This window comes from Aulonocara stuartgranti (genome assembly GCF_965226115.1).
Source record: "Aulonocara stuartgranti genome assembly, chromosome: 3".
NCBI lineage: Eukaryota > Metazoa > Chordata > Actinopteri > Cichliformes > Cichlidae > Aulonocara > Aulonocara stuartgranti.
This window is the reverse complement of record NC_138941.1, coordinates 18,453,807-18,478,950: the sequence shown is the minus strand read 5'-3', so window position 1 is coordinate 18,478,950 and position 25,144 is coordinate 18,453,807. Positions and strand designations below refer to the sequence as shown.

Below are 25,144 nucleotides of genomic sequence, written 5' to 3'. Positions count from 1 at the left end.
CACTTGAATGTCACTTTTCACATAAACAGCAACTCCACCACCACTTCTGTTTGCCATCTGGGGAAAGTTTGTGTAGGACAGGTGTCTGTTGCGTTTGAACAAATTGTAATTTTCCAAGTGGAGACTCTCTGCGACAAAAGAGCCCCGCAGGTGTGTTTCTGTTAGGCACAAAACATCTGCTAGACACAATTCATGGTGACTTTTGATGTCATTAATGTGAGCTGGCAGTCCCTCTGTATTATGATGAACAATGGTGAAAACCTCTGACCTGCTCAGTGTTTGCCTCACGTGTAGAAGAGGCATCATGTCATCAAGGTTGGCTTGTCTCATGTTCTCAAGCGCTGCAGTGATTTCTGGGTTGGTGAATATTTTTTTCTCTTCCATATCAAGAAGATACAGTCCACTGAGAGACGTCACTCTACTGACAGCTACGTAGGCCATGCCGGGCTCAAAAATGCTCTTAAGAGAGACAACAGCTGATGTAGTTGTCATACCCTGTACCTTATGTATTGTACATGCAAAGGCCAGCTTCACTGGGAACTGTCTTCGTACCACTCCTTTCTGCTTCAGATTCTCCTCTGCTCTCTCAATGTACACCATGTCGTCTGCTGGTGTGCGGTTATTCTTTCCAGATGTCTCATTATCCATTTTAAGTCCAAGCTTGATGATGTGTTGGTCGTTTTCAGAGTGAACTACTCTAAGTAGTATTCCAAAAGCTCCATTAACCAAACCATTTTGTATGTCAATGTTTCTGGTGAGCATGACACGAGCTCCTTCTGCAACTTTCAGTGTGTCTGGTAACTCGTTTTTACCTCCTTTCAATGGTCTGTCTTGAAGTGCCATTCTGCCAGTTCTAGGATCTTTTCTATAATCATCTGCATGGATGTCAATGATATGAGTGTGGAGCAGAGCCAGTGTTGCAGAGTTGTGTGCATCCACTTCTTTATTAGTTGCAAAAATGTGCAACGCATCAGTTGGACAAAGGGCTGGTTCAGTTATGGCCTGTGACAACAAATTTCTATCTGCTTCGCAAAGCTCATCCAACTTTCCTTTCACACGAATTCTGTTCAGCATCTCTGCAAAGACAACATCATCTTTCTGACGCATAATCTCAGTCAGAGTGATCATCTGAAAATGCTCCCGCCACAGGTCGATCTCAGACGGGTCGTGCACACAGAGAGGTTTAGACTGTCGCACTGGGGGTAGCTGATAGAAGTCTCCGACAGCAATGACTGACATGCCTCCAAAGGGTCTCCGAGTCCCTTTGATCTGTTTGAGTCTTGCATCTACATATGCAAACAGATGTCTTGACACCATAGACACTTCGTCAATGACGATTATTTCAGCATTCAAAAGTTCTGATCTGACTTCATCCAGCTGATTGCCAAGTCCCTGAATGGGAGGTTTTAAGCTTCTAGGCAGCTTGAGAAGAGAATGCAGTGTTGTTCCAGAAATGTTAAAAGCTGCAGTCCCAGTGAAAGCAGTTAACAGGACGGTGGGTTTTGATATGTCAACGTCGTCTGCATATCTGGGCACTTTGCTCAGTATCTTAGATGCTTCTGAGTAGATGCATTTGATAAGATGTGATTTTCCTGTTCCAGCACCACCATTAATATAAAAGAAAAACTGCTCTGGATTTAGAGCACAGACTCTTTTAATGCACCAGTCTCTAACTGCATAAAATATGCAGGCTTGCTTCTTGTTCAGATTCTGAAACATCTGACGTAACAATGTGGGATCAATAGCAGGGGGTTCCCTGATGGCTCTGACTTCTGTTGAAGCATCAGCCTGACGGCTGTAGTCGGGCACATCTTCCTGTTCATTTTCATTGTCTCGCTCTCTTTCTTGTTCGACAAGTGGCAACCTTACGAGATCTGATTCAGGTGCCAGATTACACCATTCGTCAGTCACACCTCTGTTCTGCTCATATTCCTCAACAGCGCTCTCGATCTCCTCACTGTTTTTCTCATATTTTTCTCTATTTCTTTTGACAATGTGTTGCACGTACTCAAGACGATCAGTACCTGGTAGCTGTACACAGCCAGCACCATAGAAAGCCTGATAGGTTGGCAACGATGGTGTTTTCAGTTCGTGGTCTGAACGATGAGGAAGGTACAGTTTAAGCAGTCTTCCGTAATATTGCTCTGGATGTTTTTCTTGTGAGCAGCGGTGAAATCTGATGATAGCAGGCTTATTGTTTTTGCGCCTTTGCACAAACCCCATCTCATTGAGAAGGGGCAAAACATCTTTACCTTTTTTCTGTTGGCCATAGACAATCCTGCAAGTAGCAGCAAAGTCTGCCATGCACATCTCCTCATACTCTGGTGTTTCAGGTCTGGCTTTGTATTTGTCATTCAAAGATGTCATCCAAACATTGGAAGACTCAGGTGTTGTGTTGTCCAGAACTGACAGGGGACGACTCATTTTCACAGGATTATCATCAGTTGGAATGAATATTACAGCACGTGAGCATTGCTTCATGTGAAGACCACATGCACGAGCAACACACTCCTGTGCACTGATCTCTCGCTTCTTTGAATATGCCTGCATGACGGCTCTCATTTCATCGCACTCATTTACACTGTCCTTATGGGAGTTCTCAATGACAGTTTTCAGGTACTCAGATAGCCCGCCCTCTTTTTTTGATATATATTTCATTAAATAATTTGCAGCACCAAAAGCATCTAAAACAAAGCTTATGTCGATATTACTGTTCCAGGCTTCAAGCAGATGTGGATTATAGCCGTTTATCCAAGAGTCTTTTGGATCACGCTTTAGTATGATCGTACTCCTCATGTTCATTTTATTCAGGTATCTCTCATATTCTGCATGTGTCAACTTGCATCTTTCCAAGAGCTGCTCTAAACTCATGGAAGCAGTTTCAGGTTCATTCAGCAGCTGGTTCAGTGGTCTGAGCTTGTTCTTTGCCGTTTCTACTTCCAGTGCATCATCCTCACTGGGTCTTGTGATCATTGTCTCATTGCAGGGTGGTTTGGGAAAACCAAAACGGCACCCGGAGCTTAAACTCCTAAAGCACGTCTTTGTGTGGTTCTTACTGTGTTTTTGCACTTCTGTTACTTTTTTGTACAGTTCAGGTTGTTTATGTGGATCAGGCAGCTGAGCTGTGATGTATTTGTTTATAAAATCAAGAACAGTTTGCTCATCATCCTCCTCAAACACAGGAGCACCTTCTACCCACAGGAGGCAGTGTATGTGTGGGCTTCCTCTGTGCTGAAACTCAACTCTGTAAAAGTAGTCAATGACTTTGCCAAGTGGCTCTGCGGGAGATAAGAGTAAATCTCTGAATAATGCTTCAACTCTCTTGTCAAACATGCGCATTGTTGTGACAGGATTGCTTCTCAGGATGTCACACTTTGCTGACCAGTCGAGTCCTTCAAAATTCACTTGTTCACCTTGCTGCCTTGTTATTGCCTCGATCACTTCAGGCCAGCGCATTTCAGCAGCTGAAAATGTGCAAAAGAACGTGGGAGTTCCCAACTGTCTGATCATGGCAAAAAGATCTCTTGTTGTTTTCTCCCAATAGGCTGGGGTTCCTCTCAGAGGCTGCATGAATCTCACTGCATCTTTATTTCGCACCAGTTTCTCCACCTCATGTTTATCTTGTAACATGCCTGAGGTTATTTTTCTACCATCTCTGGTCAGAGGCTTTGCCTTCCTTAACTGCACTGTCATGCTGGATGTAGCCAAGTGTATTTCAGTCACAAACTGTGCAAAGAATAAATAGTTTGTGTCTTTGGCAAAACGATCATCAATGCAGAAAAGTCTTGATTTGAAATACCCACTGGGGGATACTTTGATCAGCCTTCTTTCATCAAGTGTGTTTTGGCCTGTAGGAAACTGCACAGGGAAGGCCATGGCCTCCAGTTTAGGTGTTTTGAAAAAACTTATTGGATTGTTTCTCTCTGCAGGAGCAACAGAGTAGATTCCTTCACTGAAACATAATATCTCCTCAGCCACATCAGGGGGCTGCAAACAGGACTCGAGTGCAAAACCACCATTAGTCAGTCCATCTGCTTGCTCTGAATCATCTCTCATCTGTTCATGCGATTGTTCACCATCACAGGGTAACATGTCAATGTCCTGTTCATTTATATTTTGTGCTTCACTCAGTGCATTTTTCTCACAGCTGTCAATTTCCATTAAATCAGCCTCATCATAATCGTCCTCATTCATGTTTTCATCATCATCATCATCTTCATCAGGAAGTGTTGGATCACACAGCTCAGCATCATCTCTGATGCTCACATCCTTATACTGTGGATGAATCTGCTTGAGTTTATGCAGTGCTTGCACAAGTTTAGACCAGCTTACAGTCTGAAACAGCTGATGACCTTTGTAAGACAAGCGTCTCTTCAGTTTTATTCTCATGACCTGAGAATTAATTCTTAATCGAGGCAATGCTTCAACAGTTTCCTGTACCTCTGATGGGACACAGACCACATTTCCTCTAATTGCTCTTTGTCTGCCTTTGGGAAGAGGAATGATCTTGGCAAATGGTATACACTTGGCTATGAGATGTCTCTCCAGTATGTTGAGATCAGACAGTTCAGGTGGAGTATCAGCAAGATCCAGTTTATTGGCAACAGCAAGCGCTGGCATGGATCCATTTTTAAGATGATCGTGGCAGGTGTGACAAATCCACTCTCTCTTTCTCTCATCGGGAACATTGCACTGCTCATTTCTGCAGTTTTCATCACAAACATGAACAAATCTTCCAGTCAAACATGTTGCAACCACATGTGGGTTTTTGACATACTTTGACCTTGTGCAGGGTCGCACTTGGTTTGGAAATGAAGCCTTGAAGCATACAGTACATGGGTATGATGGTCCAGCTTTGATTTGTGATTTGAACACAGATATGGCCTCGTTGATCACACTGTTGTCACTCTCTTGGGTTTGTCTGTTCACCCATCTGTATTTCCTTTTTATTTTCATTGCACATCTCATGTTGTGCATAATCCTGAATGCAAGATTACTTTGATACCTGTCTCGCATTAGTTGTTTCATTAGTTGTCTGTGTCTTACTCTGAATGCGTTATCACATGCATAACGCTGAGTCACTCGAGATCTCTGTCTCTCTCTGAATTCAGGGTTTTCTTGATACCTTTTAGTGATATAGTTTTTTTGTTTTTGTCTAAATTCAGCATTGTCACAGTAGCGTCTTTTAATATATTGTTGTTGTTTCTTTCTGAATTCATCGTTCTCACAGTAGCGTCTTTTAATATATTGTTGTTGTTTCTTTCTGAATTCATCGTTCTCACAGTAGCGTCTTTTAATATATTGTTGTTGTTTCTTTCTAACTGTAGCATTCTCAGAAAAACGTTTTTTAACATATTGTTTTTGTTTCTTTCTGAATTCATCATTTTCACAGTAACGTCTTCTAATATATTGCTGTTGTTTCTGTCTGAATTCATCATTTTCACAGTAACGTCTTCTAATATATTGCTGTTGTTTCTGTCTGAATTCATCATTTTCACAGTAACGTCTTTTCATATACTGTTGTTGTTTTTGTCTAACTTCAGGATTGTTTTTATATGTCTCGCTTGTGCAAGATTTTTTCTTTTCTTTGTAATCTTTATTTGAAGCATACTTTTGTCGTTCTTTCCTTTTTTGGTTTTCTTTTCTCTGATTTCTGGGTTTCTCTGATGCCATTAATCTTCTTTTCCTTTTTTGCCTTTGTTGTTTATTAACTTTTTTCACTTTTTGTAAAACTATATCAGAAAGGTCACAGGCAGCAACATTTGTTATGGCAGCATTTGATTGACATGAAAAAGCATCACTTGATGGAAGGAAACTTAATTCACTGCATAGTTCTTCAGTTGGTATATTAGGAGGTTCATTCTGATCTTCATATGATGTGAACTGAGTCATGTGGACTTCTTTTTGTTTCACCAGTGGCGTACAAATGGACATTTGACAAAAGATATTTTCAGTCGGATCAGTGGTTGTGTTTCTCCTTGGAGTAGAGGGGTTTGCTTCATCAACAGTTGTATCAGAGTGAGTAGGTGCCACAGCAGTGGCAGCTGTTGGTCTGCAGACTGTGTCTGTGATAGTATCACTCAGGTTGACTGTGCTCATACTGTAGAACTGCACAGGCTTCAGTTCATAGTTACAAGAGGGTGATATCTCCATCATTTCATAAGAATCTTGGAGCCTCTTAATCATGTCACTGAGGAGTGTGAATTTCAGCATCACAGCTGTACCACGATTACGTGACTGTAGTAGTAGAGGAAGACCAATGGGTGTTCTGGGGTGTGGGTCAAAGAAACCATATATGCCTGATGTGGATCTGAACACTGCGATACACAATCCACTCATAATCAGTAAGGCATACTGCACATCTGACAACAGGCAGCTCAGTCCTGCTTCTAAGCTCAGAAAGGTATCTACTGCCTCCTCTGGAGGTTCTTCAAATGTCCCATACCGGGAAGGCTGTGTCATGTCGACATCATACATAGACCTGCGAGCATCAACTTTGTCTGGCAGCTCATCGGTTGCCAAATGAATATTTTTAGGAAATCTTTTCTTGGCCTCTTTGTACATCACATCACCTTTATCCAAGACCAGATTAAGGTCAGCTGTAGTCATGTTTTCATTCTCATGAAGGAAAGCAAGAAATGTGAGTGAGTTACATGTGCACTGCTTGTTTCTGGAGTCTCCATATTTAGGATGAGCCTGGCTGCGAGATGCACAGACATGTATAACAGAGGGCTGGTTTTCAAGGTTCAGTCTTTCTGCATGAGATGGTCCTGCCACATCACTGTGACAGCCTCTTTTCAAAAAATCAGCATAACCCACCTGTGGGTCACATGACACCTCATGTTGTTCATTAAATTCATGCTGCAGTCCACTCTTTACAGCATCAGCATAAGATACCTGTTGTACATGTGCAGGAACATGTTGACCTGCCTGTTTGACACTGTCAGAATTGGTCTTTGTAGACACACTGTCTTCTGCAGAGCTCTGAGGAAAATCAAACTCAGCTTGTTCACATGTTGGTACACTGTGAAACTCATGAAACTTTTTCCAGCGTTGTTTTGCAGCTTGTGACTTTTTCTGCTTCCTTGGCATTTTCACACACCTGCAAGTGTTTCTTAGTCTTTAGAAAAATTGTTCACAAGATAAGAGTGGCACACACCAGGAGATGTTGTCTTTGTTTTTATATTTGTTTTTATTTGTCTTAAACAGTTGTCTTTCGTTTGACAGTTTGTTCTTCAGTTGAGAGAATATTATGCACTCTCTTTATTGGCTTGGCACAACTTAGCAGCAAGCCAAGAGTGAAAAACAGGTAGAGAGAAAATTTAGAAGAGAGAACAGGCAGAGCAGGAGAGACACGGCTGGGAAATCACAATCAAACCGTGAATTAGTTTTCTTTGTTTGTTCAGTTTGTTCTCAGGTAGAGGCAATATATGCACTCTTTATTGCTTTAATGGCTTGGCGTTTTTCAGCAGCAAGCCAAGAGTGAAAAACAGGTAGAGAGAAAATTTAGCAGTGAGAACAGACAGAGCAGGAGAGACACGGCTTTAAATCAAACCGCAGATTTTTCTTTGTTTGTTCAGTTTGTTCATAGGTTGAGGCAAAATATGCACTCTTTATTGCTTTGTTGGCTTGGCGTTTTTCAGCAGCAAGCCAAGAGTGAAAAACAGGTAGAGAGAAAATTTAGCAGAGAGAACAGACAGAGCAGGAGAGACACGGCTTTAAATCAAACCGCAAAAGGATTGTTGGTTTGGCAAAATTTCTCACAAACCACAGAGTGAAATACAGATGGAAAGAAGGCAGAGACAATAGGTGGAGCAGGACAGAGGATAGAGGGGTTGGGGGGTTGGGATGTGAGAGAGAAGACTGGAGATCTGGTCCTTGTTCTTCTTCTGCACACTGTGAACAAAAAACAAGAAAAAAATTATTTTATTAAAATTATATCACATGGTAATTGTATGAACTAATTGTGACTACTGAAAAAGGACAAAACAAATATTCAAGCTAAACTGTTGTCGGCTGCCATGTGCAAAAAGTTGCATAATTGGGCACTTTTTAAAAGAATAAATATTTAATTAAATTCAGCAATAATATTTTTAAATACAAATATGATTGAGTGAATCATTAATTAATCACATGTAGTGTGACTACAAAAATGTACGAAAAAAATATTTTAGCCCAATTGTTAAGCTGCACTTATGTGTATTTATTATAAAATTGTGTTTAAAAGGTCTAGCACAAAGTTTGAACCCATCACTTTACATCTTATATTAGTCAGATTATTTTATTATTTTGGTCTACTTCTCTTACAGTATGTGCACACCTACCAGGCAAAGCACAGTGTCAGTCAGGTTCCTGAAAGTGTAACACGAGAAATAATACGTTAGTCTGATAACACTGTACAGACAACTAACAGAAATACAAAGCCCACACGACATGATACACTGAACTTATAGTCAGCAGGGTAATTATAGAGTAATATAGCACACCAACTGATACAGCAGCCATTTTACAATTCAAACTAATTAACTGAAGTATTGCCACTTATGCCACTTATGTAGACTGTTACTAGCCTTAGCATTGCTGCTAGCGCTAGCATTCCGGCTAGCATTAGCACTTCAGTTAGTGTTAGCAATGCAGCTAGCGTTAGCATTGCAGCTAGCGTTAGCATTGCAGCTAGCGTTAGCAATGCTACTAGCGCTAGCACTCTTACTGTTAAAACTGAGCCACAATGGCAATAATAAAGCTCATTTCTTACTTTTGTCTCACTGACCGGCAAGAAATATCACAGGAATATTATTTTTGTCAGTTAACAAGTGCTAAGGCTAGTGTTAGCACTATAGCTAGCGTTAGCATTGTTGCTAGCATTAGCATTGTTGCTAGCATTAGCATCGAAGCTAGCGTTAGCACTGCTGCTAACAGCAAAACATCATAAACGTATATAAATGATAGCGAAGGTTATTCTTTTTTCTTTCTTCTTTGAATTCTTTTTAACTCTGTTGGACTTGATATGTGAGTTTAAATGTCAAACATGTATTTTTTCCATCATAAAAACAAAACACTGCAGTACTGAGTGTACTGTACTTACCACAGCAGAGAGCGAAGCGGAATGACGACAGTTGGTCCAGTGATAGGTTAAAAACAGATGAGGCGTTCAGGTGGTGCTTGGAAATTTGACCATCAGTTTGAACAGCAATAATGAGCATATACATGTCTGTGTGTTGGTCTCTGTGTGTGACAGACATAGAGAGATAGAGGGAAAAAATACACTATACTAGTGTACAAATTGGTACTTTTTGCCCAAGTATAAGCGAATGAGTGACATACAGAAAAACAGGGCAACTGGCATTAAATGAGCAAATAAAAGGTATTAAATCTTGAACTGTTTTGTGGGTTTTATTTTAAGACTACTTTGAGTGTATTCGTGGGGAGATAAACTATACAGACTATAAACAGAAACATTAAATGAGATTAGATTAGTTAAACGTTAGTTAAAAGGTGGGGAAATTAACTACAGACCAATAGATGCTGAGAGCTTTAATTATCCAGTCAGAAAGGATGATTTTGAAGTCATCAACTGACTCCAACTGCCCAGATCTGAAAAACCTTTGTGCCAATCACAATGCTCTACTTAGTTGGCATATACTAACTAGTGACAAACTATTAATCTGTGGCAAAACCCTGTCAAATCTGTCTTATTGTACTATTGAAAAAGTTAATCTTACTACAATCTAACATTTTTAGGTTTAACCTTGGCAGAGTGAGAGAGAGCTCGTTAAGCAGGCAGGTGTGAGCCTGGTTGCTATAGTAACTGCACCCAATGGCTCCATACACACGACACAGACATGCACCTCACTTTTGCTGCTTAAAATGAACAGAAAAGTCAGGCCGAAACAAATCGTTTCCAAATTAAAAGTACAAGTCGTATTGACAAAATTCTTTCACCGTGAGCGACAGCAGCTTCTAGTCTACTGAATTCTCAGTTTTCATGCCTGTGGAGCTTATTATATGGGCGTGGTGACAGTGGAAAGACACCATGCTCTTCTGATTTTCAAACCAACCTTCTGAGCCAATTTAACATTAGAGTCTATGGAAGAGTTGGAGGGAGGAGGCTGTGCATTGGTGACATTTATGAAAGAACCATAACACCTAGGACAATAGTAAACACATTGGATGAAAGAGGACAGCGATGGCTACGTTTTGAGGGTAAAATCATACTTGTAGAGCAAACGCTGCGGACACAGCAGCAGTTTTAAAAAAGATTTTAAGATTAATTTTTTTGCTCCTCTCACTCTAGCAGTTGAGCTGTCTCACTCTAGCCCCAACATTCCGTCCCATACACACCCATTATAAACTTTGAAACGGGTGAAAAAACATCATGAAACTTAAACTGGAACTGAAGAAAAAGTATAATAGATATTGAAAAGATAAATACAAGTTGAATAGTTGAATGTCTTGTCTTCGTTTTAAAGTTTGAATGGTGGCTCTATGTCAATGTATGTGGAAGTAGATACAGTTTAAAGAGGAGGAAGTTGAATGAGAATTTGAAGGGTCTCCCCATTGAAATACATTATAAATTTTTGTTGAAAAAAGTTGAATAAAATTAAAAATATAAATGTTAAAAATGAGAAAAATAGAAGCAATGTTGTCCAAAAGAATAGGAATCTAACGGTGTTTGAATGGTTTTTCTAAGTTGAACGGTTTTGAAGGAGTAGGCTTTCAAAAAACGTACGGAATAGATAATAATAAAATAGAATAATAACTAGAAAGTGCATTTTCTGAAGAAACTGCAGTGTGAATGCTTGAATCTGAATGTATGCACTGAAATGAATTAATTGCTGAATATTAAGCTAAAAATTTTGAATGTTTAAATTTAGAGAAAATTTAGAGTCAGAAAACCTCTGAATGAATATTAAAAGTTCATATTCTTCTAATTGAAATGAACTTAAAAGATGAACAAACATTCTGGAGAAAATACAAACTTTAATATACAGCATAATGTTTTTCAGCCATATACACATGTGTATATCGTGTTTAATAGTATTACATACATCAATTTGTTTTGTATGTCATAGAAAATAACATAAAAATCTTAAGTCATATTTTACAGCTTCTTTCTGAAAAGGACTAGTAGAATAAATAAAAATAACAAAATTAAATAACTAAATAAAAAATAATAAGCAACATATGAAATACATGAAAATTCAACTTTTAAAACCACATTCCTGAACCTTTAAATTGTGTTGGTTTCTTAAAACATGGCTGAACAGCTGTTTCTATCGGTCTACTTAATCTTCTGATCTGTCTACATGTCTTTTTATTACTCATTCTTCTTTATGTTTTAATGTAAACAGAGTCCACACAGTGGTAAAAGAGAACTGTATTAGAGATTTTTGAGTAAACTCAAATGAAAGCCTAAGGTGGTGACACAGTTTAACACATGCAAATAATCAAATAAAAACATTAGTCCTTTTTGTGAACATGGATAAATAAGTATCAATAGTTTACAGCATTGTTCAGCCATGCCGCTAAATGCTTTTTTTACACATTGTTTTAACCTGGGCTCAGACACGAAGCATTATTATAAATTATAAGTAAATATTATACACAAGGCTTTATCTATCTAAACTCTAAGGACACAAATACGAAAAAAACTATACTTACCAGCTGATACCCCACACTACACACTAGGTGTGCCATGTGACCTGAAACTTTGGTACAAGATCATCATAATCATTCTGTTAACACTGTTTTTTAACACTGTTTGTGTTGCTGTTCAGCAGTTTAAAATGTTTTAGATTGGATTACATGGAATGAATTTGAATTTTCTTGGGGGGTTTTGTGTGTGTTTTGTTCTTAGCAGATTTTTTCTTCCATACTGTTGAATACCAGTTACCACATTTCTGGTCATATGACATCCCGAGTGCCCACTTAAAAAAATCCCCACAGTTAATTCAACATTAAAACAAAATAAAAATATGTTAAATAAATAAAGGTTTGCTCTGTGATGAAATATTAAATAAGCATACATTGTACAGAGCACTAACAATGAAAACAATCCTTTAGCCTGTTGATCAGAGAGAGGCCGTCATTGTATCCATTTAAAACCTGTAATCACAGAGCACAACGTTTCTGTGAAACTATGAAGTCCCATATGATCCTCATCATGTCCAGTGACTTCAGAGTGGATCCTCCCTGTCATCCGGCCAGTGTTTGATGTGTGGCAAGCAGCACAGAAGCAGGATAGCTGAGGACTTTAAAAGAAGAGCAGAAAATAGCAACATATGTAGTTGTAAATGTAAATATCAGTGATACTTGTCTTATCAAAGGGAATAAAATAATGAAAATGTTAACTTACACACTCATTTAGGGAGGATCTTGACACTGCACAGAGGAGGCACAGTCAGTCTGACAATGATGGTGATCTCCAGGGATGTTTTCCTGCAGCAACATTCTTGCCAACTGGCCGTATGATCCAGAGTAGTTGGTTTGTAATAAACAGAAAGGTGTATATGTTAGGTAGTGTGCACTCAGAGCTGGTCCTAAGAAACAAACACATCCTGTAATAAACTGAATACCTGTAGTAGTGCTGCTGCAAATATGAAGCCCTTCTATCATGTGTGGTTTCAAAGAAGGCTCAGTCACAGAAACTGTGCAGTCTGTTCAGTCCTGAGTGTCTCAGCTCTGAAGGGGATGAATCACAGAGGGAAACACCTGAGTACAGACATTACAATACACTCTAACACTCCTAAGGTCAAGTGAAAACACAATTTAAACAGTTTACAAAGAATGAATACATGTTTTCATGGAAATAATGTCATTAACCCTTTTTGTTGTTAGTAAATCTCACCGACTGCTTGTGGGACAAGCTAGAAGGAAGACTTATCACAGAATCTCTCCTGTGCTCCAGATGTGAAGTCTCACGCTCTGATCGTATGGCAATGAAGATGGTGATGATGAAGTTTCTCTGATCTGTGGCATTACAGTTTCTAGCTGCTATGTGCTTCACACTGTTGGATCTTACATGTGAAGCTTGGAGAAGACACAGGAGGACTGTGTCTCTCTTAAAAAGAAAAAAAAAGAAAAACAAAGGAAACCTAACAGGAATGGAACCCCCCCCCCTCAACTCCCACCGTAACCCCCCCCCCCCCCTCCCACTCAACTCCCCAACCTCACACCATCCAATGTCTATAAAAATGTAGGGTATCAGCTGGTAACAGAAAGCAAGTGTAACATATGTACTACATATGTAACACTGCTGAAACATTTCTGGCCAGAAATGTGCAGTTATCAACCCAGACCCACCCTAATAAATGCACTGGCCGAAACATGATAAAAGCTCATAAAAATTTATGTTTCATAGAAAAATTTGTCCAAAAATATAATCGTATACTTTTGAAAAAGTTTAAAGTTTATAACAAACCAAATAATAACATTTTTGTAAATAGTATTTCAAAATAGAGGCACACATAAAGTGGCTTAACTGTCATTATTGCTGTAATTAGGTTTGTTTGTTTGTTTTTTTAAAAAGCAACCTTTAGTCATTATTGTTCTCTCAGAAACAATGAAGAAGCTGTTGAACATTTATGTGTTGTGTGGGCAATCCTCTGGTCCACCCTCCCTCCCTCCCAGCCACAGTGAGACTGGGGCAGCCTGGCAGGATGTTGAAGCCTTGCTGCAGAGAGGATATGCCTACACTATTCATTTTAAACTGCTATATTTGATTTTTCTGACATTTATAGGTTACTGTTAGTGAATTTTAGATTTTCTGTAATAAATAAAATTGTCATCTTTTACTGATATCATTACTTAATTCATGTAATTGTATTTTATGTAAACAATTCAACCATTATACTGCAATGCAGGGCGTCAACTTTTAAATATCGCTCTACTTTCTTAAGTCATTCAAAAATATAGAAATTACTTACTGTATTCAAAGATCTAGATCATGAATCATCACAGGACAATACACAGTATACTGGGTCATGGTAACTATGGTATGTCTTCATGACTCCAGAATGGAGACATCGATCTGACTGAGAAATGAAAATTAGGTCAAGCAGTGTGTTCTTCTCTGTGGTAGGGGCAGTGATGACCTGTGCGTATCCCCTAGACTCAAACAGCTCCAGGATTGGTTTGTTTGCACTGGATAAAACATTCTCATTAAAATCACCACAAACTATGATGGGATGACAGTCCATGATCTCCAATGAGTCTAATAGGCTTACCAGGTTTTTCAGGAATGGCCTCAGAGTGTAGTCTGGAGGTCTGTACACAACTGCAATCAGAGCACTGACTGGTGCTTCAACCTTTAAAGCCAGAAATTCAAGGTCAGTTACATTATGGATGTACTGTTTTTCATGCACTTGAATGTCACTTTTCACATAAACAGCAACTCCACCACCACTTCTGTTAGCCATCTGGGGAAAGTTTGTGTAGGACAGGTGTCTGTTGCGTTTGAACAAATTATAATTTTCCAAGTGGAGACTCTCTGCGACAAAAGAGCCCCGCAGGTGTGTTTCTGTTAGGCACAAAACATCTGCTAGACACAATTCATGGTGACTTTTGATGTCATTAATGTGAGCTGGCAGTCCCTCTGTATTATGATGAACAATGGTGAAAACCTCTGACCTGCTGAGGGTTTGTCTCACGTGTAGAAGAGGCATCATGTCATCAAGGTTGGCTTGTCTCATGTTCTCAAGTGCTGCAGTGATTTCTGGGTTGGTGAATATTTTTTTCTCCTCCATATCAAGAAGATACAGTCCACTGAGAGACGTCACTCTACTGACAGCTACGTAGGCCATGCCGGGCTCAAAAATGCTCTTAAGAGAGACAACAGCTGATGTGGTTGTCATACCCTGTACCTTATGTATTGTACATGCAAAGGCCAGCTTCACTGGGAACTGTCTTCGTACCACTCCTTTCTGCTTCAGATTCTCCTCTGCTCTCTCAATGTACACCATGTCGTCTGCTGGTGTGCGGTTATTCTTTCCAGATGTCTCATTATCCATTTTAAGTCCAAGCTTGATGATGTGTTGGTCGTTTTCAGAGTGAACTACTCTAAGTAGTATTCCAAAAGCTCCATTAACCAAACCATTTTGTATGTCAATGTTTCTGGTGAGCATGACACGAGCTCCTTCTGCAACTTTCAGTGTGTCTGGTAACTCGTTTTTACCTCCTTTGAATGGTCTGTCTTGAAGTGCCATTCTGCCAGTTCTAGGATCCTTTCTAAAATCATCTGCATGGATGTCAATGATATGAGTGTGGAGCAGAGCCAGTGTTGAAGAGTTGTGTGCATCCACTTCTTTATTAGTTGCAAAAATGTGCAACGCATCAGTCGGACAATGGGCTGGTTCAGTTATGGCCTGTAACAACAAATCTCTATCTGCTTCGCAAAGCTCATCCAACTTTCCTTTTACACGAATTCTGTTCAGCATCTCAGCAAAGACAACATCATCTTTCTGACGCATAATCTCGGTCAGAGTGATCATCTGAAAATGCTCCCGCCACAGGTCGATCTCGGATGGGTCGTGCACACAGAGAGGTTTAGACTGTCGCACTGGGGGTAGCTGATAGAAGTCTCCGACAGCAATGACTGACATGCCTCCAAAGGGTCTCCGAGTCCCTTTGATCTGTTTGAGTCTTGCATCTACATATGCAAAGAGATGTCTTGACACCATAGACACTTCGTCAATGACGATTATTTCAGCATTCAAAAGTTCTGATCTGACTTCATCCAGCTGATTGCCAAGTCCCTGAATGGGAGGTTTTAAGCTTCTCGGGAGCTTGAGTAGAGAATGCAGTGTTGTTCCAGAAATGTTAAATGCTGCAGTCCCAGTGAAAGCAGTTAACAGGACAGTGGGTTTTGATATGTCAACGTCGTCTGCATATCTGGGCACTTTGCTCAGTATCTTAGATGCTTCTGAGTAGATGCATTTGATAAGATGTGATTTTCCTGTTCCAGCACCACCATTAATATAAAAGAAAAACTGCTCTGGATTTAGAGCACAGACTCTTTTAATGCACCAGTCTCTAACTGCATAAAATATGCAGGCTTGCTTCTTATTCAGATTCTGAAACATCTGACGTAACAATGTGGGATCAATAGCAGGGGGTTCCCTGATGGCTCTGACTTCTGTTGAAGCATCAGCCTGACGGCTGTAGTCGGGCACATCTTCCTGTTCCTTTTCATTGTCTCGCTCTCTCTCTTGTTCAACAAGTGGCAACCTTACGAGATCTGATTCAGGTGCCAGATTACACCATTCGTCAGTCACACCTCTGTTCTGCTCATATTCCTCAACAGCGCTCTCGATCTCCTCACTGTTTTTCTCATATTTTTCTCTGTTTCTTTTGACAATGTGTTGCACGTACTCAAGACGGTCAGTACCTGGCAGCTGTACACAGCCAGCACCATAGAAAGCCTGATAGGTTGGCAAAGATGGCGTTTTCAGTTCGTGGTCTGAACGATGAGGAAGGTACAGTTTAAGCAGTCTTCCGTAATATTGCTCTGGATGTTTTTCTTGTGAGCAGCGGTGAAATCTGATGATAGCAGGCTTATTGTTTTTGCGCCTTTGCACAAAACCCATCTCATTGAGAAGGGGCAAAACATCTTTACCTTTTGTCTGTTGGCCATAGACAATCCTGCAAGTAGCAGCAAAGTCTGCCATGCACATCTCCTCAAACTCCGGTGTTTCAGGTCTGGCTTTGTATTTGTCATTCAAAGATGTCATCCAAACATTGGAAGACTCAGGTGTTGTGTTGTCCAGAACTGACAGGGGACGACTCATTTTCACAGGATTATCATCTGTTGGTATGAATATTACAGCACGTGAACATTGCTTCATGTGAAGACCACATGCACGAGCAACACACTCCTGTGCACTGATCTCTCGCTTCTTTGAATATGCCTGCATGACGGCTCTCATTTCATCGCACTCATTTACACTGTCCTTATGGGAGTTCTCAATGACAGTTTTCAGGTACTCAGATAGCCCGCCCTCTTTTTTTGATATATATTTCATTAAATAATTTGCAGCGCCGAAAGCATCTAAAACAAAGCTTATGTCGATATTACTGTTCCAGGCTTCAAGCAGATGTGGATTATAGCCATTTATCCAAGAGTCTTTTGGATCACGCTTTAGTATGATCGTACTCCTTGTGTTCATTTTATTCAGGTATCGCTCATATTCTGCATGTGTCAACTTGCATCTTGCCAAGAGCTGCTCTAAACTCATGGAAGCAGTTTCAGGTTCATTCAGCAGCTGGTTCAGTGGTCTGAGCTTGTTCTTTGCCGTTTCTACTTCCAGTGCATCATCCTCACTGGGTCTTGTGATCATTGTCTCATTGCAGGGTGGTTTGGGAAAACCAAAACGGCACCCGGAGCTTAAACTCCTAAAGCACGTCTTTGTGTGGTTCTTACTGTGTTTTTGCACTTCTGTTACTTTCTTGTACAGTTCAGGTTGTTTATGTGGATCAGGCAGCTGAGCTGTGATGTATTTGTTTATAAAATCAACAACAGTTTGCTCATCATCCTCCTCAAACACAGGAGCACCTTCTACCCACAGGAGACAGTGTATGTGTGGGCTTCCTCTGTGCTGAAACTCAACTCTGTAAAAGTAGTCAATGACTTTGCCAAGTGGCTCTGCGGGAGATAAGAGTAAATCTCTGAATAATGCTTCAACTCTCTTGTCAAACATGCGCATTGTTGTGACAGGATTGCTTCTCAGTATGTCACACTTTGCCGACCAGTCGAGTCCTTCAAAATTCACTTGTTCACCTTGCTGCCTTGTTATTGCCTCGATCACTTCGGGCCAGCGCATTTCAGCGGCTGAAAATGTGCAAAAGAACGTGGGAGTTCCCAACTGTCTGATCATGGCAAAAAGATCTCTTGTGGTTTTCTCCCAATAGGCTGGGGTTCCTCTCAGAGGCTGCATGAATCTCACTGCATCTTTATTTCGCACCAGTTTCTCCACCTCATGTTTATCTTGTAACATGCCTGAGGTTATTTTTCTACCATCTCTGGTCAGAGGCTTTGCCTTCCTTAACTGTACTGTCATGCTGGATGTAGCCAAGTGTATTTCAGTCACAAACTGTGCAAAGAACAAATAGTTTGTGTCTTTGGCAAAACGATCATCAATGCAGAAAAGTCTTGATTTGAAATACCCACTGGGGGATACTTTGATCAGCCTTCTTTCATCAAGTGTGTTTTGGCCTGTAGGAAACTGCACAGGGAAGGCCATGGCCTCCAGTTTAGGTGTTTTGAAAAAACTTATTGGATTGTTTCTCTCTGCAGGAGCAACAGAGTAGATTCCTTCACTGAAACATAATATCTCCTCAGCCACATCAGGGGGCTGCAAACAGGACTCGAGTGCAAAACCACCATTAGTCAGTCCATCTGCTTGCTCTGAATCATCTGTCATCTGTTCACGTGGTTGTTCACCATCACAGGGTAACATGTCAATATCCTGTTCATTTATATTTTGTGCTTCACTCAGTGCATTTTTCTCACAGCTGTCAATTTCCATTAAATCAGCCTCATCATAATCGTCCTCATTCATGTTTTCATCCTCCTCCTCCTCCTCATCTTCATCAGGAAGTGTTGGATCACACAGCTCAGCATCATCTCTGATGCTCACATCCTTATACTGTGGGTGAATCTGCTTGAGTTTATGCAGTGCTTGCACAAGTTTAGACCAGCTTACAGTCTGAAACAGCTGATGACCTTTGTAAGACAAGCGTCTCTTCAATTTTACTCTCATGACCTGAGAATTAATTCTCAATCGAGGTAGTGTTTCAACAGTTTCCTGTACCTCTGATGGGACACAGACCACATTTCCTCTAATTGCTCTTTGTCTGCCTTTGGGAAGAGGAATGATCTTGGCAAATGGTATGCACTTGGCTATGAGATGTCTCTCCAGTATGTTGAGATCAGACAATTCAGCTGGAATATCAGCAAGATTCAGTTTATTGGCAACAGCAAGTGCTGGCATGGATCCATTTTTAAGATGATCGTGGCAGGTGTGACAAATCCACTCTCTCTTTCTCTCATCGGGAACATTGCACTGCTCATTTCTGCAGTTTTCATCACAAACATGAACATACTTTCCTGTCAAACATGTTGCAACCATATGTGGGTTTTTGACATAATTTGACCTTCTGCAGGGTCGTACTTGGTTTGGAAATGAAGCCTTGAAACACACAGTACATGGGTATGATGGTCCAACTTTGATTTGTGATTTGAACACAGATATGGCCTCGTTGATCACACTGTTGTCACTCTCTTGGGTTTGTCTGTTCACCCATCTGTATTTCCTTTTTATTTTCATTGCACATCTCATGTTGTGCATAATCCTAAATGCAAGATTACTTTGATACCTGTCTCGCATTAGTTGTTTCATCAGTTGTCTGTGTCTCACTCTGAATGCATCGTCACGTGCATAACGCTGAGTCACTCGAGATCTCTGTCTCTCTCTGAATTCTGGGCTTTCTTGATACCTTTTAGTGACATAACTTTTTTGTTTCTTTCTGAATTCAGCATTCTCACAGTAAAGTCTTCTTATATAGGCGCGTCGTTTTTGTCTGAATTCAGCATTCTCACAATATAGCCTTTTAATATATCGTTGTTGTTGTTTCTGTCTGACTTCAGGATTGTTTTTATATGCCTTGCTTGCGTAAGATTTCTTCTTTTCTTTGTAGTCTTTGTTTGAAGCATACTTTTGTCGTTCTTTCCTTTTTTGGTTTTCTTTGTTCTTATATCTTTGTTTCTCTGATGCCATTAATCTTCTTTTCATTTTGCGCCTTTGGTGTTTATTAACTTTTTTCAGTTTTTGTAAAACTATATCAGAAAGATCACAGGCAGCAACATTTGTTATTGCAGCATTTGATTGACATGAAAAAGCATCATTTGATGGAAGCAAATTTAATTCACTGCATAGTTCTTCAGTGGGTATATTAGTATATTCATTCTCAGGATCTTCATGTGATGTGAACTGAGTCATTTGGACTTCATGTTGTTTTACCAGTGGTGTACAAATGGACATTTGAGCGATCTCAGTAAGATCAGTGGTTGTGTTTCTCCTTGGAGAAGAGGAGTTTGCTTCATCAGAGTGAGTAGGTGCCACAGCAGTGGCACTTGGTCTGCAGACTGTGTCTGTGATAGTATCACTTATGTTGACTGTGCTCATGTTGTAGAGCTGCACAGGTTTCAGCTCATAGTTACAAGAGGGTGATATCTCCACCATTTCATAAGAATCCTGGAGCCTCTTAATCATGTCACTGAGGAGTGTGAATTTCAGCATCACTGCTGTGCCACGATTACGTGACTGTAGTGGTAGAGGAAGACCACTGGCTGTTCTGGAGTGTGGATCAAAGAAACCATATTTGCCTGATGTGGATCTGAACACTGCGATACACAATCCACTCATAATCAGTAAGGCATACTGCACATCTGACAACAGGCAGCTCAGTCCTGCTTCTAAGCTGAGAAAGGTATCTACTGCCTCCTCTGGAGGTTCTTCAAATGTCCCATACCGGGAAGGCTGTGTCATGTCGACATCATACATAGACCAGCGAGCATCAACTTTGTCTGGCAGCTCATCGGTTGCCAAATGAATATTTTTAGGAAATCTTTTCTTGGCCTCTTTGTACATCATATCACCTTTATCCAAGACCAGATTAAGGTCAACTGTAGACATGTTTTCATTCTCATGAAGGAAAGCAAGAAATGTGAGTGAGTTACATGTGCACTGCTTGTTTCTGGAGTCTCCATATTTAGGATGAGCCTGGCTGTGAGATGCACAGACATGTGTTACAGAGGGTTGGTTTTCAAGGTTCACTCTTTCTGCATGAGATCGTCCTACCACATCACTGTGACGGCCTCTTTTCACAAAATCAGCATAACCCACCTGTGGAGCACTTGACACCTCATGTTGTTCATTAAATTCATGCTGCAGTCCACTCTTTACAGCATCTGCATAGGATACCTGTTGTACATGTGCAGGAACATGTTGACCTGCCTGTTTGACAACATCAGCATTGGTCTTTGCAGACACACTGTCTTCTGCAGAGCACTGAGGAAAATCACACTCAGCTTGTTCACATGTTGGCACACTGTGAAACTCATGGAACTTCTTCCAGCGTTGTTTTGCAGCTTGTGACTTTTTCTGCTTCCTTGGCATTTTTACACAAGTGTTTCTCTTAGTCTTTAGAAAATATGTTTATAAAATAAGAGTGGCACACTCTTTCTTTGTCTTTATATTTCAGTTTTTATTTCTCAGAAACAGATGTCTTTGTTTGTTTGACAGTTTGTCAGTCGAGAGAATAATATGCACTCTCTTTATTGGCTTGGCACAACTTAGCAGCAAGCGCAAAGTGAAAAACAGCTAGAGAGAAAATTTAGAAGAGAGAACAGACAGAGCAGGAGAAACACGGCTGGGAAATCACAATCAAACCGTGAATTAGAGTTTTGTTCTCAGGTAGAGGCAATATGCACTCTTTATTGCTTTAATGGCTTGGCGTTTTTCAGCAGCAAGCCAAGAGTGAAAAACAGGTAGAGAGAAAATTTAGTAGAGAGAACAGAGAGAGCAGGAAAGACACGGCTTGGAAATCAAACCGCAGAGTTTTCTTTGTTTGTTCAGTTTGTTCTCAGGTTGAGGCAAAATATGCACTCTTTATTGCTTTATTGGCTTGTGCATTTTTCAGCAGCAAGCCAAAGAGTGAAAAACAGGTAGAGAGAAAATTTAGCAGAGAGAACAGACAGAGCAGGAGAGACACGGCTTTAAATCAAACCGCAATAAGATTCTTGGTTTGGCAAAATTTCTCACAAACCACAGGGTGAAATACAGATGGAAAGAAGGCAGAGACAACAGGTGGAGTAGGACAGAAGATAGAGGGGTTGGGGGGTTGGGATGTGAGATAGAAGACTGGAGATCTGGTCCTTGTTCTTCTTCTGCACACTGTGAACAAAAAAACAAGAAAAAAATTATAATTTTATTAAAATGATATCACATGGTAATTGTGACTACTGAAACAGGACAAAACAAATATTCAAGCTACACTGTTGTTGGCTGCCATGTGCAAAAAAGTTGCATAATTAGGTATTTTTTAAAAGAATAAATATTTAATTCAATAATAATATTTTTAAATAAAAATATGATTGAGTGAATCGTTAACTAATCACATGTTTAATCAAAAATATTTTAGCCCAATTGTTAAGCTGCACATATATGTATTTATTATAAAATTGTGTTTAAAAGGTCTAGCACAAAGTTTGAACCCATCACTTTACAGCTTATATTAGTCAGATTATATTTTTATGTTGGTCTACTTCTCTTACAATATGTGCACACCTACCAGGCAAAGCACAGATGTCAGTCAGGTTCCTGAAAGTGTAAGACGAGAAATAATATGTTAGTTGTCTGTACAGTATTATCAGACTAACAGAAATACAAAACCGACACAACATAATACACTGAACAATTGTAGAGTAATATAGCACACCAGCTGATACAGCAGCCATTTTATAATTCAAACTAATTAACTGAAATATTTCCACTTTTGGAAGGCTACTGTTAGACTGCTGCTAGCGTTAGCATTGCTGCTAGCGTTAGCACTGCTGCTAGCGTTAGCACTGCTGCTAGCGTTAGCATTGCTGCTAGCGTTAGCACTGCTGCTAGCGTTAGCACTGCTGCTAGCGTTAGCACTGCTGCTAGCACTCTTACTGTTAAAACTGAGCCACAGTGGCAATAATAAAGCTCATTTCTTACTTTTGTCTCACCGACTGCCAATAACTATCACAGGAATACTCTTTTTGACAATTAACAACTGCTAAGGCTAGTGTTAGCACTATAGCTAGCATTAGCATTGTTGCTAACATTAGCACTGGTGCTAACAGCAAAATGTCTCAAACCTATATAAATAATAGCGAAGGTTATTCTTTTTTTTTCCGCTTTCTTTATTCTTTGAACTCTGCTGAACTTGTAGACTAAGGACTTGTTATGTTAGTTTATTTGTCAAACATGTATTTTTACCATCATAAAAATAAAACAGTGCAGTACTGAATGTTTTGTACTTACCACAGCAGATAGCAAAGCGGAATGAAGACAGTTGGTCCAATGATGGGTTAAAAACAGATGAGGCGTTCAGGTGGTGCTTGGAAATTTGACCATCACTTTGAACAGCAATAATGAGCATATACATGTCTGTGTGTTGGTCTGTGTGTGTGAGACATGGAGAGATAGAGGGGGAAAAAATACACTAGACTCATCAGTGTACAAATTGGTACTTTTTGCCTGAGTATAAGCGAATGAATGACATACAGAGAAAGAGGGCAACTGGCATTAAATGAGCAAATAAAAAATATTTCAGCTTGAACTGTTTTGTGGGTTTTATTTTAAGACTACTTTAAGTGTGTTAGCGGGCAGATAAACTATACAGACTATAAACAGAGAAATTAAATGAGATTAGATTAGTTAAAAGTTAGTTAAAATGTGGGAAAATCAACTACAGACAGGTAAAGGCAGTGAGCATTAATTATCCAGTCAGAAAAGATGATTTTAAAGTCATCAACTGACTCCAACTGCCCAGATCTGAAAAACCTGTGTGCAGAAGACAAGTCCACCAATAAAAAATAAGCTTGAATTTAACAGGCCAATCACAATGCTCTACTTAGTTGGCATATACTAACTACTAACAAACTATTAATCTGTGGCAAAACCCTGTCAAATCGGTCTAATTGTACCTATTGAAAAAGTTAATCTTACTATAACTGCTTAGATGTAGCAGACATTTTTAGGTTTAATCTTGGCAGAGTGAGAGAGAGCTCGTTAAGCAGGCAGGTGTGAGCCTGGTTGCTATAGTGACTGCACCCAATGGCTCCATACACACGACACAGACATGCACCTCACTTTTGCTGCTTAAAATGAACAGAAAAGTCAGGCCCAAACAAATCGCTCCCAAATGAAAAGTAAAAGTCGTATTGACAAAATTCTTTCACCGTGAGCGACAGCCATGTCTAGTCTACCAAATTCTCAGTTTTCATGCCTGTGGAGTTTATTATATGGACGTGGTGACAGTGTAAAGACACCATGCTCTTCTGATTTTCAAACGAACCTTCTGAGCCATTTTAACATTAGAGTCTATGGAAGAGTTGGAGGGAGGAGGCTGTGCATTGGTGACATTTATGAAAGAACCATAACACCTAGTACAACAGTAAACACATTGGATGAAAGAGGACAGCGATGGCTACGTTTTGAGGGTAAAATCATACCTGTAGAGCAAACGCTGTGGACACAGCAGCAGTTTTAAAAAAGATTTTAAGATTAATTTTTTTGCTCCTCTCACTCTAGCAGTTGAGCTGCCTCACTCTAGCCCCAACATTCCGTCCCATACACACCCATTATAAACTCTGAAACGGGTGAAAAAACATCATGAAACTTAAACTGGAACTGAAGAAAAAGTATAATAGATATTGAAAAGATAAATACAAGTTGAATAGTTGAATGTCTTGTCTTCGTTTTAAAGTTTGAATGGTGGCTCTATGTCAATGTATGTTGAAGTAGTAAGAGTTTAAAAATGAGTAAGTTGAATGAGAATTTGAAGGGTCTCCCCATTGAAATACATTATAAATTTTTGTTGAATAAAGTTGAATAAAATTAAAAATATGAATGTTAAAAATGAGAAAAATAGAAGCAGTCATGTCCAAAAGAATAGGAATCTAACGGTGTTTGAATGGTTTTTCTAAGTTGAACGGTTTTGAAGGAGTTAGATGCCAAAAAACGTACGGAAGATGATATAATAACTAGAAAGTGCATTTTCTGAAGAAACTGCAGTGTGAATGCTTGAATCTGAATGTATGCACTGAAATGAATTAATTGCTGAATATTAAGCTAAAAATTTTGAATGTTTAAATTTAGAGAAAATTTAGAGTCAGAAAACCTCTGAATGAATATTAAAAGTTCATATTCTTCTAATTGAAATGAACTTAAAAGATGAACAAACATTCTGGAGAAAATACAAACTTTAATATACAGCATAATGTTTTTCAGCCATATACACATGTGTATATCGTGTTTAATAGTATTACATACATCAATTTGTTTTGTATGTCATAGAAAATAACATAAAAATCTTAAGTCATATTTTACAGCTT

The 25,144-nt window shown here is 39.6% G+C and overlaps 1 protein-coding gene and 1 long non-coding RNA gene across 2 annotated transcripts in view; one reads left to right on the top strand and one right to left on the bottom strand.

Moving 5' to 3' along the window:
• Positions 1-25,144, top strand: part of LOC309700493 (uncharacterized protein) — a 2,098,293-nt gene that overhangs the window by 1,908,552 nt on the left and 164,597 nt on the right. The gene's annotated exons all lie outside the window — the stretch shown is intronic.
• LOC309701501 lies at positions 11,140-13,086 on the bottom strand. Its single transcript, XR_014275013.1, has 3 exons — positions 12,576-13,086; positions 12,356-12,459; positions 11,140-12,251 (listed from the first exon to the last, which is right to left on the bottom strand). It is a non-coding gene; the product is annotated as an uncharacterized lncRNA (long non-coding RNA).